Genomic DNA, 17,328 nt, shown 5'->3' on the forward strand with positions numbered 1-17,328 from the left:
TTGCCTTTAGCCTTTGGTGAAGTTGTGCCAGCAAACAAAACCTTGTTTTCCACTGGCGTGGGCTCTTCACCCCCCTTCTGCCTCTGGCCATCTGCAGGGTTCTGTCTCTGTTTACTTCTGGCCGTCCGGCCTCTGTAAAGATGACCTTGGCTCTCATGGGAATCAGAGCTCTCAGCTGCTGACTCTTTGACTCCCCCTGGAGGCTGGAATGCTGCCTGGGATGACATCACAGTCAGCTCCCCCTGCAGCTTGCAACCGGTGCCCTCGGCATCCCTGCATTCACTCGCATTCTGGGAAACAGCCAGGACCTCCGACGCAGTCAAACTCTGGGCTGGGATGACCGGCAGATGGGCTACTTTCAAAGCATTCCACATCTGACGTGCTGTGGTGTTGCCAGCTAGCGTAGCAATTTCCTCCAGAGAGACGGACAAGACAATTACGTCTATGGCCCTTGAATCTTGGGCCTTCTATCTATCTGTCAGAGGAATTGGAGGGGCCTCACACACAGTATGCCACACTCCAAACTGTCGCAGCAAGCTCTCACAGCAACTTGCCCAAGTCTCATAATTTTGGCCATTTAACTTTGGGCACTGAGTGCCATCATCTGAGGCTTGTAAAAACTCCATTCCAGGCTTTTACTTGAGCCGTGAGCCTTTATGCCTTCAAAAACTTCTTATCTCGGCAGCTCATAAATCTTGAAGCCTCTGGCGCGGCTCCCAGGCCAATTAAGCCAGCCGGACATCAAAGTCTCTCTGCCGTGGCAACAGAAAAGCCTTACTTTCGCTTTTTCCCACATACCTCAACACAGTCTGTCGCAGTCTTACTCTCCTGTAAGTGTCGTGAATCTGGGCCCGAAACCTGTTGTTGGGATACTGCCAGGGAGACAAAGGCATTCATGGTTCCATGTCGCCTCCGGACGATCCATCGATCTCCCGTAGATACAGTATCAGTCAATTAGCGACATGAGCCTCAGAAATAACATGCCACATTCCAAGGCTGGTGCACGCTTGTAATGGTTCTAGGGGTTGCTCGTGGGTAAGCCGGTGCAAACACCTGGCTGGGTTGCCTGAGTGAACCTTTTCTGTCTCAATCGCTGGCAGAATCCATCAGTGGGCGTTTCTTAAACTTCTTCCAGCAAAGAAGCTCTTTGACGCCCAGTCTCCTCCTACTCTCTCTGGGCGAAAGCCTTCTGCGCAAGGAAGGCGTAGGCAGCGGAGGACCTCTACTCTCCCCGCTGGTCCCCGGCAAGGAGTCATGGGACCACCTCGCCGCTTCCCCCATCTGCCCCCCTTCTCCACTGGTGCTACGCTGATTCTCTTCCCCAGAAGATGGGCTGCCTCTCCCACTCCCGGGACGCTCTCTGGAATCCCTCTGGATTTTGCTCTCTCCCTCCGGCACTGATGGCAGTTCCCTGACATCCACCTCCTCCTCAGGACCCCCACCCCCGGTGCGATTTTCCGATACAACCTCCTCTCTCTCCTCAGTCGACAATGCGAAAAATCCCCTGAAGGAACTGTCATCATCTTCTGAGGATTCAAACCCAGCCTCCCATCCGCTCGGACAACTTCCCGCTGGTTCTTCCCAGTCTGATCCTTCTCCCTCGGACACCTCCCCTCCCTCCTCTTCGGAGGCAGGAAAACCCACAAAGTCCCCTTCGTCGTCTGTGGGTCCAAATTCTTCCTCCCAGAATCTAGCTAATGGTTTGGGCTTATCCGGAAACAAACCGTGGAATTCTTCCACCAGATACCCGTCAGTGATTGATTCAGCAGGGACCCAAGTGTTTTCAGACCTAGGTTTTCAGACCTGGCGACCTCGCCACCTTGAATCAAGTATTTCCGTGGCTTCGTTACAGTGTTCCCTCTCCTCTACCCGCGGGTGGGTGGTAACCCCTCCCTCCCGTCCCGGGAATTCCCGCCCCTCCCTGTAAGGTGAAAGTAGGGACCTATGGAACACCGGATGTATCTTCATGCTGTCAGGCAACTTGAGTTTAAATGCCGCTGGGTTAACCTGCTGTATTACCTCAAAAGGCCCCAGCCGCCTAGGCTGCAACTTCTTGCACCCTCCCTTTAGGGGCAACCCTTGGGATGACAACCACACCCTGTCTCCCACCCGTATGGCCTCCCCCTCCCGAAGGTGCTTGTCCGCCTGCCTCTTGTAAACTTCCTTGGCCCGCTCTAAGTTCAGCCTGAGTTGCTAGTGTAAGGCCTCCATTTCCTCCACAAATTGCTCAGCCGCAGGTACACTCCATCCTTCCTCCCCCCGCCCCGGGAAGGCCCTGGGGTGACACCCGTAATTGGCCATGAACGGGCTCATTCCCGTGGACACGTGTTCAGCGTTATTGTACGCAAATTCAGGCAAAGCCAATTTCTCTACCCAATCATTCTGTCTCTCGCTGACATAGCAGCGTAGGTACTGCTGGAGTATACCGTTCGTTCTTTCGGCTTGTCCATTGGTTTCTGGGTGCCTCGCCTTCGAGAAGCTCACCTCGACCTGTAGCAAGCTCATGAGTCTCCGCCAGAACAGGGAAGTAAATTGTTTCCCGCGATCCGAGATTACCCTCAATGGAGCCCCATGCAGTCTAAAAATGTGATCCACAAACAGCCTGGCTGTCTCCTCTGCCGTTGCTGCATGTGAGCAAGCTACGAAATGGCACATTTTAGTCAGTAGATCGACCACTACCATGACCGCTGTCTTTCCCCTTGACTTGGGCAGATCTGTCATAAAATCAATGGACACCACCTCCCAGGGCTTTTCCGGTGTAGGTAAGGGTTCCAGTAGCCCCGCGGGAGCAGCCCTTTCCCCCTTTGCCCTCTGGCATCGGTCGCACCCTCGTACATATTCTCGTACGTCTTCCCTCACCTTTGGCCACCAGAACTGCCTGGTGACAAGTAGCATGGTCTTGTGCTGCCCAAAGCGCCCAGCTGTTGGGTTGTCATGGAGTTGTCTAAGTACCTTCCCCCTCAAAGTCTCCCCTGGTACATACAGCGCCCCCTTATAGTACAGTAGCCCTTCCTTTTCCTCAAACCCTCCATTGACTTCCTTTCCGTCCCTGAGTTCCCTGATTTTTGTCTGAGCAAATTCATCGTCTCTGGTGAGCCCTGCCAGTTCTCGTTTCCCAACCAACGCTCCTCCACACACCCACTGGTCCTCGGGGAACACGTGCCTGGTCTCTGGTGTCCCCTCTCCTTCCATGTACTCCGGTTTCTGGGAGAGAGCATCTGCCCTTACGTTTTCCTCTCCCGGCACGTATCGGATCTCGAAAAAAAACTTGGCGAACTCCTGGGACCATCTGATCTGTCTCTGGTTGAGCGCTCGCGCGGTCCACCAGTATTCCAAGTTCTTGTGGTCAGTTCGGACCTGGATCTTGTGCCGCGCCCCTATCAATAGATGTCTCCATTGCTGAAATGCCGCATAGATCGCAAGCAGTTCTCGGTCATACACCGTGTAGTTTTGCTCCGACTTGCTCAGCTTCCTAGAGAAAAAGGCACACGGTCTCCAGTTCTGCTTGGCCCCGGGCTGCAAAAAGACCGCTCCAATCGCGCGGTCGGACGCGTCTGTCTCCAGTCTCATGGGCTTCTCCGGATCCACGTGCAGGAGCTGCTCTTCCGAGGCGAACGCCTTCTTCAGTTTTTCAAAGGATTGCTGCGCATCCTCTGTCCACGCGAACTTCTTTTTGCTACTAAGACAATCCGTTATGGGCGCTGTCAAGTGAGCGAAGTTCTTTATGAACTTCCTGTAGAAGTTGCTGAAGCCTAGGAACCTCTGCACATCCTTTCTGTTTTGGGGGGCTTTCCATTCCAGCACTGCCTTCACCTTGCCCGGATCCATGGCTAGTCCTTTGTCTGACAACCTGTATCCCAGGAACTCGACCTCCCTGGCATGGAATTGGCATTTTTCCAGCTTGACCCACAACTGATGCTTCTTCAATCTCTGTAGCACCTCCCTGACGTCTCTGACGTGTTGCTCTTCATTGTCTGAATAGATTAAGACGTCATCCAAAAAGGCTACACAATTCTTGTACAGCAGGGGCCCCAACACATAGTGCATGAAGGCTTGAAAGCAGGCGGACCCCGATTGTAATCCAAATGGCATGACTAAGTACTCAAAAGCCCCCAGGGGGGTGAACATGGTCGTTTTCCATTCGTCCCCCTCCCTTATCCTAATCAGATTGTATGCTCCCCTGAGGTCCAGCTTGGTAAAAATCTTCCCCTGCCTCACACGTGTCAAAATATCGTCAATCCTGGGCATTGGGAAAGTCAGGGGTTCTGACACCAGGTTTAGGGCCCGGTAATCCATGACTAATCTGGGCTGATTAGTCTCTTTTTTGTCCACAAAGAACACTGGACTGCCCCCCACCGCCTTTGATTCCCTTATGAAACCTCTCTTCAGGTTCTTATCAATAAACTCCCGCAACTCATGCATCTCCCGGTCGGATATGGCATACAGCTTACCCACCGGTAACTGAGCCCCTGGAAGCAGGTTGATTTGGCAGTCAAATGGTCTGTGGGGGGGCAGTCTGTCTGCCTCCCTCTCGCTGAAGACCTCCTGCAAATCAGCATATTGTGGTGGCACCTCCCTCTTTTGCTCCAGGACCACCCCAGCCACCCTGGCCACAGTCATTCTGGGTTCCTTCCCTCCCAGACAGTGTTCCAAGCAGTAAGCTGACCCAAAGGTGACCGACCGCTGATGCCATGACACCACTGGGTCATGTATTGCCAGCCAGCTCATTCCCAGTATTATTGGGTGTCCTGCCAGCGTGGCGACGTGAAAGGCAATGGTTTCCGTGTGCCTGGAGACACTCATTCGCATTGGCGGTGTCTGGTGTGTCACTTCCCCCCCAGGAGTTCCCTGCCATCGATGGTGGTCACCTGTAAGGGGAAATCTAGTGGCAACAGGTGGAGCTGGTGCTCCAGAGCGAAGTCTCTGTTGAAGAAATTACACAAGCTGCCAGAATCTAGCAGCCCCTCCATTTTGACGGGGTGTCCATTTGGGAGTTCTAGCACCACCTCTATGGCTATAGCCGCCTTGGGAGGGTCAGGCCGGGGCACTTCTATTGGTTGTTGGCCTGGCTGCGGCCCCCGCTGGTTGGCAGCCAGGCGTTGTTATTTCCCTGCACCCCCTCTTCCTCCCCCTTCTCGTCGTGGCCTGCAGCCCCCATCATGCCTTGCCAGGCTTTTCGTTGAGGGCAGACCTTTGCAAAATGTCCTGGTCACTGACAGAGGAAACACTTCTTGGTAGTTTTCCACTCCTTCCCCTCCCTTTTCCGACCTTCCCCAGCGTTTGAAACTTTGCGCGCGCGCGCTTCATCAATTTCCATCGGCTCCGCCGCCTGGGAAGGCTCCCTTGGCATCTCCGGAATGCGGTTGTCATGGAAACGTTCTGCCCTTATCTCCCGCTTCTCCTGAGCCCGCGCTTCCTGGCGTACACCGATCGCAAGCACAGCCTTTGTGAGTTCATCCATTGACCGCGGGCAGGGCGCTCGGGACAATTCGTCTTTCACTTCAGGGGACAAACCCGCTTCAAACAACATTTGCATTGGTTCAGAGTCCAGATCCCACCCGAGCTTGTGGACTAACATCGTGAAACGCGACCAGTAGTTTCTGACAGACAGGCTCCCCTGCTTGCATCCCATCAGCTCCCTCCGTGTCACGCTTTGCTCCACCTCCCTGGAGAACATCGTGTCCATTCCCTGGTAAAATTTCTTAAGATCTTTCAATGCATCATTCTGCGTCACCATTAGGGGCCTGATCCACTCGCGCGCCCCATCCTGCAGATGTCCAACAATGTAAGCCACCCTCTCCCCGTCATCAGCAAAGTCATTTTTCTGCAATTCCAAAGCGTACTGAATTTCCATTCGGAAGGCATTGTAGTCTTGGGGCTTTCCACCAAACTTGTGTACCAGCCCCGGGACCTTCCTCCCTATCGGGGTGGCTCTGACCTGTGCCTCCTGAGCCCATCTCTCCTCCAGCCGCGCAGACAGGGTAGTGACAAGCGCCTCCAGGTCTTGGTTCCTCTCGACCAGACCTCGCACCATGGCTTCTTGCTCTGTCCCTCCGGCTGGCTCCGTTTGGCTCATCGTGCTGCCACTCCGGTGCTGCGCACAAGCAACGTCAGGGACTGACGGATTGCTGTAATGGTTCTAGGGGTTGTTCGTGCGTAAGCCGGTGCAAACACCTGGCTGGGTTGCCTGAGTGAACCTTTTCTGTCTGGACAGCCACTCTCTCGTGGCTGTCTCAATCGCTGGCAGAATCCGTCAGTGGGCGTTTCTTAAACTTCTTCCAGCAAAGAAGCTCTTTGACGCCCAGTCTCCTCCTACTCTCTCTGCGCGAAAGCCTTCTGCGCAAGGAGGGCGTAGGCAGCGGAGGACCTCTACTCTCCCCGCTGGTCCCCGGCAAGGAGTCATGGGACCGCCTCGCCGCTTCCCCCATCTGCCCCCCTTCTCCACTGGTGCTACGCTGATTCTCTTCCCCAGAAGATGGGCTGCCTCTCCCACTCCCGGGACGCTCTCTGGAATCCCTCTGGATTTTGCTCTCTCCCTCCGGCACTGATGGCAGTTCCCTGACAACGTTCTTTCAGCAGAGTTCGCACAGCGAAAGATGCACTCAGGAGAGCATTATTTACAACTTTATTCAGCGTTGGTCAGAACAAAGAAAAACATGACTGCCTGCTTTGATGTTCAGGCGCAGAGAGAAAACGAAAGCAATGTACAAAACATAAACTTCCTGTGAACAGGAAATACGCAGTCTGTGACACAACAACCTGCTCCCTTCTTAAGGTAGAACGGAAATATCCTAACAGGAGGTACTGGGTCTTGCTTAGGGTTGTTTTTGGCACATAGGAGACACGTTTTTGACACAGCCTCAGCCAGCTGAGATAGCCTGGTGATATAGAATTGCCTGCCTAGGCCTTCTTTACTTCAGTCTCCCTGTTCACAAACACATTCTGTGCAATCGTAAAAAGTTGTTCCAAATTTTGTCCTTCGAACCCCTCTTGATTTTGCAATTTTTTCCTAATGTCTGGTGCACTTTGGACCACAAAGGCTGCATTGACCATTTGCAGGTTTGCTGGGGCCTCGGGGTCAAAGGGAGTGTAAATCCTACATGCCTCCATTAAGCGTTCAAGGAACTCAGAGGGTGACTCATCAGCCTTCTGAATCACTTCAGATACTTTAGAAATATTAGTGGGTCTTCTGGCTGCTCCCTTTACAGTGGTGCCTCGCAAGACGAAAAGAATCCGTTCTGTGATTCTCTTTGTCTAGCGGTTTTTTCGACTTGCGTAGCAAGCCCATTGACGGATTAGCGGATTAGCACTATTAGCGCTATTAGCGGCTTTTAGCGGCTTATCTGCTGATTGGATCAGCTGATAAGCGGCTTAGCGGCTTAGAAAAAGGGGGGGAGGGGAAAAAACAGCAGGAACTCGCAAGACATTGTCGTCTTGCGAAGCAAGCCCATAGGAAATTCATTTTGCGAAGCACCTCCAAAACAGAAAACTCTTTCGTCTAGCGAGTTTTCCGTCTTGCGAGGCATTCGTCTTGCGGGGCACCACTGTATAGCCTTCAGCACTTCTTGCCGATAAGTGCTTAAAGCATCCTTATCTCTATCAGGATCCCATCCTGGATCTGAAAGGGGGTACCGGGTACGGACCCATTCATCAGGATTTGGCTCTGTTGGCGGCACCTCCCCCCTTAGGTTTTTCTCTGCAGTGGCATCTATTCTTCTCTCCTCAGTGGTGAAGAGGGTCATTAAAAGATGCCTGCAATCCTGCCATGTGGGCAGATGGGTTACCATGATTGAGGCCATTACGTCCTGCATAGCTTGAGGTTTTTCAGAAAAGGGCAGGGTATGGGTTTTCCATTTTAATAGGTCAGTGGTAGTGAATGGCACACATTGCATGGTAACAGAACGCGTTGGCCAGTCACCGTTGGGTTGGCCCTGATCATTTGTGGCTCTAGGCTCCTGAGGTCCCAAAACTGCTCGCAAAGGGAACATTGGGGCTTGGCCACCCTTCCTGTTACGAAGATAGTGTCCTCCTTTAGATGGATGTGGTGAAGGGGGAGGGCTGGGTACATCACTTTCCCTCATCTTTATTACTAACTTCTGTCCAGAATCAGTCACTGCATCCATAAGTCTCCACAGTTCTGACTTTTCATTGGTGGCTGGAGTGCCTATAGGGTTGCTGATATCGCCCCGGGTTGAAATTGTGGCTGCTTCTCCAGGTTCCGCTCCCCCCCACCGCTCCTAATGTTTCTAATGCTGAAACGTCCATACCTTTCTCTTCCTGGGGGGCTTGTGTAGCTTGTGTAGCTTGATTTTGTGCCACGGCTGGGGCCGGCAGGGAGGGTGCTTCTAGAAGACTGGATGGAGCTGGTAATAACTGAACTGCAGAGGGTAGCGGGGCTGGAGATAGCTGGGCTGTGGATGGCTGTGGCACAATCCTGGCTGAAGGGGCATAAGGAGGCGGAAGGGGAAAATTCTCCTCTTCTGGATGGCCTTGATATATCTTCCTAGCAGGGGCTGGCGGTTTGAGTCTTTCTATATTTTTCCTGGCCTCTTCCTTTACTGCCAGTATCCGGCAGGTGTCACCCTTGCACTTCTTCATCCATGGAGGTTTTTTCATGCAAGCATTATACCACTGATCAATATAGGGAAATTGATCGGGATGGCCTCCTGGGTCCCTGGTTACGGAGACCCAAATTTGCCGGCACAATTCCACATCAAAACTACCTTCTGGGGGGCATTTCGGGACTTGCTTGGGCCAATTCAGCTCACAATGCATCCTCAGAGTCTCTGGGGTCAGTTTGACACCATAATCCCCTGAGAAAGCCTTTTTGAAATTTCCTATCATACAACCTAATGGAGTGCTTGAATTTCTGGCTGTTGAACACTCCCCCCCATCGCTATGTCCCTTGTGAAGTGCTTCTCACCAGACTCTCAAAAGATTCGCTTCCCTTTGTTCCCGACCAAACACACTTGCGTGGTTTGGAAATGCGTAATAAAAGGTCCTCACTCATGGCCCCGGATCCGTTTTAGCGTTTTCACTCACACATTCATTCGCACAACACTTCACCACACAGCTATTTCCCAAACCTTTTCCTAAGCTCACCCAGGTTTCTCCCACAAGGACTACTCCCTTTTCCTTGGAGATACTGGTGGGTGGCAAGAGGTCGATCAGGCCTCTCTCCCTCCTTTAAAAGAAGGTCTCTTAAAACTGTAGAAATCCCCTTTTTCTACTCACCCCTTTTCCTGCGCGCTTCAGTCCTGGTCAGGTTCAATTTCTTCTCACGGTTCGTTGCCGCGGTGGGCGGGGTGTGGAGTACAGTGAAGCGCTGTTTCCCTCCTCAGAAAAAATGTCCGATGGCGCCTTGGGGAGCTGGCAGACCAGCGACGTTCACCCCGCCCAATGGGCAAGGGCCTGGGGTTAAAATGATACCCCTCTGGCCTGCTATCCGCGTCACAGGGTACCAGGTATGTTGCAAGTATATAAGGAATACCTGTTACCCACTCAAATTGTGTCCAAGAAACGACAGACGCAGCAGTGGAAAAAAAGAAAGCAAAGTTTATTGCTGAGCAATAAAGACCCAGTGGAATAATTTCCAGAGCCTGGGCGCCGAAGCCCCTGGGCATTGGGTTTTATACTTGATTACAAACAGCATAAAACATGCCATATTCATATATTGCAGCAAAATCAAATCAATCAATTTGCCCTTTACCCTAATTTTCAGCAATAAAGAGGAAAAGAAACCAATTTGACCGTTGAAAACCTGAATAACCCCCACCATGTTATCGACTTAGAACATTGCATTGTGGCAGACTGCTTTTTCCTGTTCCCCATCTCATGAGCCTGAGAAGCAGTCTGGAGAAGGTTCCATATAGAAAAATGCCAACACATCAGATTTATTGTTTCCTTCAAGCACAATAGCAGGGCAGAGAGAAATAGGGCAAAGGGGAAACTTTGGATTCTTGAGATTTAAGCACTTTTAGCTCGGCTGAAGCCTTAGTGATTTTAAGCATCACTAGGATAAATGGATATATAAAAATCATCATTAGGATATTTGGTTATATATGGATATATGATTACCGTATTTTTCGCTCTATAACACGCACCCGACCATAACACGCACGTAGTTTTTAGAGGAGGAAAATCCGTAGGCATGCCACCCGTAGGCATTCCCTCCATAACACGCACAGACATTTCCCCTTACTTTTTAGGAGGAAAAAAGTGAGTGTTATGGTGCAAAAAATACGGTATATAGAAATCATAAAGGTAAAATTCTTCAAGGTGGTCTTGCCACATCACTTCTTTTATATATTTTTTCAAATCAAGAAATTATTGTTTCAGGTCTTCTACTCTTTGTTGAGTGCTTCTTACTTCTGATTTTATTTTAGATAATATTTGCATAACAGACTCTTCAAAAGTCAGTGCTCTGGAGCCTTTTCTATCTCTAGGCTTGCTTTTCTCAGTCTTATCTCTATTAGCCATAACTGTTCCGCAGTTTCAAGGTCAGCTCACTTTAACTCAGTCCACAAGATTTTTAATAAGCAGGCAGTTCAGCAGCTCCCCCCCTTCAAAGCCTTTTTTTTTTTTTTTACTCTTCTTTGTCTTATTTTAAAACAGCCAAAATTTGCTTGAACTCTTGTAACCAATTCCAGGAGGGTAAAAGATACACTGTACAATATTTTTGCAAGTTCAGGCAGCTGCAATTACTTTGTAATCCCCAAAGAGGAAAACGAAAGTTAAAAGTATCCTCTGCCTTTGTGACATCACAATGGAGTCTAGCCTTCACGCTCTGGGAGGTCTGCTTTCAGAAAGCAAGAGTCTTTTCTCTTGTTAAATCTATCTCATGCACAGTCCCGTTTCAATCAAATTTCCCCCCCCCCTTCCCCCTGCAACAAGAGGGGATAAAATTGTTTCTTGAAGGTTTTTAGCAAGTCTTTTAAAGTTACTGTTTCGGTCAGCTGTAACTGCTTTCACTTTTGCTTCAGCGGAAAGGGATCAACCTCCGTATTTAAATCCCTTTCAGTCCAATTTAAAAGTCCGAATTTAAGACCTTTCTTTTTACTCACAATTTTCGAGTCTTAATTTGGCCAGAGAAATTGGTCCCTCATGATCGCCGGACTTGGAGCTTCGCGCTGTGAAGAAAGCGAGTCAATTCCACAGTGCCCATGTCTCTAACCCCGCTCCCTGTCGGGGTTCTTATTAGAGCTTACCGGGGAGCAGGGGAGTCACTCAGGGCAACCACTGGAACACCAGGTCCTCAGAATGCTCAATCTGAGGTTTTTTTGGGGGTTCCGTGATGCTCTTGCGGTCACCCCAATCTTCAAAGCACCGGGGCTCTTTCAGCCGAAAGAGCTCCCGTTCGCCATTAATTGGGCGACCAACCAGAAGTCCAGACGATCCCAATAATTATTTTTTTTAATAATATATTTATTAACTTTTCAAAGGTTATAAAAAAAACAAAAATACAAAAATAAAAACACATATAATTCCATTCACTTATTTTCTTTTAACTTACTTCTCAGACCTCCTCATACCTCCCCTTTTTGTATTCCAATTCAAATTATTCATTCAGCAAATCCTCACCATTAATTTTCACTTAATTTCCCACCTTTCTTTTCCCCCCCCAATTATCTTAATCATTACAGCTGATAACCACTTAAATTCTAACCAACATCATTCTAACATTCACTAATTTTGTAATATTTCCCAAGATAGTCCTTGAATTTCTTCCAATCTTCTTCCGCCGTCTCTCTTCCCTGGTCTCGGATTCTGCCAGTCATTTCTGCCAGTCCCATATAGTCTATCACCTTCATCTGCCATTCTTCCAGAGTGGGTAGATCTTGTGTCTTCCAATACTTTGCGATAAGTATTCTTGCTGCTGTTGTTGCGTACATAAAGAATGTTCTGTCCTTCTTTGGCACCAATTGGCCGACCATGCCCAGGAGAAAGGCCTCTGGTTTCTTCAGAAAGGTATATTTAAATACCTTTTTCAGTTCATTATATATCATTTCCCAGAAAGCCTTAATCTTTGGGCACGTCCACCAAAGGTGGAAGAAAGTACCTTCAGATTCTTTACATTTCCAACATTTATTATCGGGCAGATGATAGATCTTTGCAAGCTTGGCTGGGGTCATGTACCACCTGTAAATCATTTTCATAATATTTTCTCTTAAGGCATTACATGCCGTAAACTTTATACCGGTGGTCCACAACTTTTCCCAGTCAGCAAACATGATGTTATGACCAACATCTTGTGCCCACTTAATCATAGCTGATTTAACCGTTTCGTCTAGCGTATTCCATTTCAACAGCGAGTTATACATTCTTGACAAATTCTTAGTTTTGGGTTCTAACAGTTCTGTTTCTAATTTTGACTTTTTCACCTGGAAGCCAATTTTCTTATCCAATTTATAAGCCTCCATTATCTGATAATAATGAAGCCAGTCTCTCACTTTGTTTTTTAATTTCTCAAAACTCTGTGATTTCAATTTGTCCCCTTCTTGTTCCAGAATTTCCCAATATTTCGGCCATTTGGCCTCCATATTGAGCCTTTTCAGAGCTTTCACTTCCATCGGTGACAACCACCTTGGGGTTTTATTTTCCAATAAATCCTTGTATCTTATCCAAACATTAAACAATGCTTTCCTAACAATATGATTTTTAAATGCTTTATGTGCTTTGACCTTATCATACCATAAATATGCATGCCATCCAAATACGTTGTTAAAACCTTCTAGATCCAAAATGTCTGTGTTTTCAAGAAGTAGTCACTCTTTCAACCAGCAGAAAGCTGCTGATTCATAGTAAAGTTTAAAGTCTGGCAGGGCAAATCCACCTCTTTCCTTTGCATCAGTTAATATCTTAAATTTTATTCTGGGCTTCTTGCCCTGCCAGACAAATCTAGAAATATCTCTCTGCCACTTCTTGAAACAGTCCATCTTGTCCACAATTTGCAATGTTTGGAACAAAAACAACATTCTAGGCAATACATTCATTTTTATCACAGCAATACGGCCTAGCAATGAAAGCTTCAAATTTGACCAGATTTCTAAATCTTTTTTTACTTCTGTCCAACATTTCTCATAATTATCTTTAAATAAATTCACATTTTTAGCTGTCATATTAATCCCCAAATATTTCACTTTCTTGACCACAGTCAAACCTGTCTCATTCTGAAACCTCTCTTTTTCAATTACTGTTAAATTTTTCTCTAAAACCTTAGGTTTTGACTTGTTCAATTTAAATCCTGCTACTTGACCAAATTCTTGAATTAAATCTAAAACCCTTTTGGTACTGGATTCTGGCTCTTGTAATGTTAGTACTAAATCATCTGCATATGCTCTCAATTTATACTGTTTAGCTCCGACCTGTATACCTTTAACCAACCGGTCCCTTCTAATCATATTCAGCAAGACCTCCAGGACTGATATAAGAAGCAATGGGGAGATTGGCCACCCCTGACGTGTCCCTTTTTTATCTTAAATTCCTCCGTCACCACATTATTTACAATTAACTCAGCTTTTTACTCAGAATATATTGCACCTATACCATTTTCAAAACCTTGGCCTACCCCCATCCCCTGGAGATTCTTTTTCATAAAGCTCCAAGAAATATTGTCAAAGGCTTTCTCCGCGTCCACAAATATCAAAACTGCTTTAGTATTTATGTTCACTTCTAATTTTTCCAAAATATCAATTATATTCCTTACGTTATCTGACAAGTGTCTTCCCGGGAGAAAGCCCGCTTGGTCTCCATGAATCTCCTCCCTCAACACTTTTTTCAATCTCTTAGCCAAGATGTCAGCAAAAATTTTGTAATCCACATTTAATAATGATATAGGGCGGTAGTTCTTAAGTTGGGTCATTTCAGTCTCTGTTTTCGGTATAAGTGTAATATTTGCTTCTTTCCACGAATCTGGTGCCCTTTTCCCCTCCAAAATTTCATTGCAGACTTCCTTCAAAGGTTGTAGTAACCACTCCTTCAGAGATTTATAATATCTGGAAGTTAGCCCATCCGGTCCCGGAGACTTGCCCAGTTGCATATTTTGAATGGCACCTTCTATTTCTTGTTCAGTTATTTTTTGACTCAGCACTAATTTACTTTTGTGGGAGATTTTTTGTAATCCATTTGTCTCCAAGAATCGGTCTATGTCCATTTCTTTCTGTGGCCCTTGTAAATATAATTGTTTAAAGTACCTCTGGAAGCAATTTCTAATCTCAGTTGGGTTGTGTATGTTCTTTCCTTCCACTTCTAAATTTGTAACCGTATTTAGTTTTTGTCTTTTCCTCATTTGCCAAGCCAATAATTTCCCACATTTATTTGCGGATTCAAATGTCTTTTGTCTCATTTGTTTAATTTTCCATTCTATTTCTTGATTAATCCGTTCCATATATTGTGTTTGGTATAATTTTATTTCTCTCATATCTCTTGAGACTTTGGTTTCACTCTCAATTTCTTTTCCCCTTCTTTTATCTTCCCCAAAATTTTATCTTTTTTCTCATTTTGGCTTCTCTTCTTTATTGCATTTTGTTGTATCAAGAACCCTCTCATAACAGCTTTGCTTGTGTCCCAGATTACTCTTTTCTCCACATCAGTGTTCATATTTATTTCAAAATAGTCTCTCAAAGTTTTTTGGGCCTTTTGGTTCACATCTTCATCTCTAAATAGGGTGTCATTCATCCTCCATCTAAAGGAGCCAGTTGATATTTGTTTCATTTCCATCTTTACAGCATTATGGTCAGAGCAGGTTTTCATGCAGATTTCCACTTTCTTTATCTTTGGTGCCATTCCTCTAGTTACCCAAATTTGGTCAATTCTAGTCCATGTCATCTTGGCTTCAGAAAAGAATTTTCCCTCTCTTCCGAGAGGGTTCTTTGTTCTCCAAATATCCACTAAGTCCATATTGTCTGTCATCTCAAAGAAGGTTTTTGGTAGTCTGCCATCTTTTGTGACTACCTGTCTCTGTGCTTTGTCCATATTTGTCGAAACTACTCCGTTCATATCTCCCATCAAAATCGAGTTGTAATCTAAATAGTCCAGTAGAGTCTCGTGCAACTTCTTGAAGAATTCAGATTTCCCCTCGTTCGGTGCATACACCCCTACAATCAAAAATTTCTGTCCTTGAAATTGAATTTCAGTTGCCAAATATCTTCCTTGTTCATCTTTAAAAATTAATTTCGGCACGGCAAAAGTTTCTCTTTGCATATATCACCACTCCTCTCTTTTTAACTTTGTCAGACGAAATAAACTCTTGACCCAATCTCTTGTTAATAAGTATTTTCCTGTGTAGCCTCGTTACGTGTGTTTCCTGTAAACAGATCAAGTCCAATCGTTCCTTTCTTAATATATGGAAAACGCCTTTTCTCTTCCGAGGGGAGTTAAGTCCATTGCAGTTCCAACTTAGAAGTTGCAGAGACATGGTGAAATTACTTAGTTTTCCCTCCAACTGCACCGAGTAGTTGCTATTCTTCTGTCGGTGGTGTGTCTTTCCCTGGGCCAAGGAGTCCAAATGATAAGTTTGCTATATCTAAGATTCCTTTTCCTGATGCAGTTGGCTCCTCTCCAGATTCCACTTCTTTCTGTAAATCCTCTTCGTGGTCTTTCAAAAACTTGTCTTTATCGTTCACAGTCCTTATTCTTATTTTCCTTCCTTTGTATTTAAAAGATAGGCCTTGGGGGAATTCCCACCTGAAGAGTATTCTGTTTCTTCTCAATAGAACGACCAGATCTCTGTAATAGGTCCTTACATCCAAAATATATTTGGGTATATCCTTAAAGATCTCCACAAATGACTCTTCAGTTTCCAAAGTTCTTTGGTAGTGCAAATTCAAAATTTTGTCTCTTTCTTCTTTTGTTCTTAAAGTAATCAAACAGTCTCTTACCTTGTTCTTTCTTGGTCTTTTTCCAAGTCTAAATGCACTCACTATCTTGAATTCTTCCTCCCCCAGGTCCTGTTGCCAAAAATCTGTAAATTCCTTTGTAAGGAAGTCTGCCAAATTGTCCTTCTCGCTTTCAGGTACTGCTCTAATTCTTAAATTTCTCTCCTTTCCTTGTAGTTCAATCATAGACAATGTCAGGTCGTGGTCCTCTAGATTCTTATATACCGGTGGTATCTTCTCCTGAGTGGCAATTGCAATTTCCTTTGCTTCTTCTGCAATCTTCTGAGTCGTGGCCGATTCCTTTAATAGTTTTTCGATGGACTGTATATTAGAATTCACCTTCTTTCCCAGTTCATTAATGCTTGTAGTGTTCAAATCAATTTTTACTGAGGCCTCAGCCACTTGTTTATTTGTTTCTGCTACTTGTTTGTTTGTCTCTGCTACCTGTTTAGTTAGATTTTCCAAGGATTCATTAATTTTGCCAAGTGCCTGAGCCAATACGTCTTCAGGTGACATAACTTTTGATTTTGCTTGCAAAGCAGCCGCTCCTACTATGCCTGCTGCTCCAGATATTGAAACCCTTCGCTGATGTGTAATGTCAGCCTTGTATTGTCTGCCAGACCTGGTAACTTTTTCCTGTGCCAACTCTATCTTCCCTTTATCATTTGCCATAACACTCTCATGAAAACCCAAAGTCAGTCTCATGCCTGGTAGATTTGTTTTGAAAAGGAATTTTCCAATGGCTTAGTTGCTCAGTGGCTTAATTGTTGTTGCAACAAAGTCTCCTCTGGGGGACACACTTCAAACTTCACTTTATAACTTTTTGAAACAAATATGGTCCTTATATGTCCCCCATATCCCTTAAAAGCCACAGTTTCAATGTCCTTAAAAGTTACTTTATAGTCAAGAGCAGTCTTAAAACAATGTATCTTTCACAGAATTATTTCAGGAGTCTTTACCTTTAACGTGCTGACAGTCTTCCCACTGATCAGCTTCCCTGTCAAAGGCAGTCCGTTCCCAGGGTTTTGAGGCAGCGGATATATCTTTACTTCCCCCTTTTCTTGCAGGTAACTAATGCTCAAACTTCTCCCCTCCTCTCCTGCAAACAGGAGGGGAACCACTTTTTTGATGTTGGAATTTAAGCCTTTAAATAACATCTTTCAAAGTTACAGCTTTACAGTCTCTTTGCTTTAATCTGTTTACAAGCCGGAAAGGCAGACTTCCTGTTTATGCCTTTCCCGTTTCGGTGCCAAATTTCAATTTTTCCTCCAATTAAGTCGATTAAACCTACTCACGGGTAGTTGCTTTAGAGTCCAAATGTCCAGAAAGAAATCAGTGCTCTCCGACAATGGCCGTGCGGCTTCACTCCGTGGAATGGGTAGTCGACTCTCAGCCCCGCGCCGCTCACCCCGTCCCGTTCTGGAGCCTTTAAAAAGACTCCTTCGCAGCTTGG

Source organism: Podarcis liolepis (assembly GCF_965112155.1).
Source record: "Podarcis liolepis genome assembly, chromosome: W".
Taxonomy (NCBI): domain Eukaryota; kingdom Metazoa; phylum Chordata; class Lepidosauria; order Squamata; family Lacertidae; genus Podarcis; species Podarcis liolepis.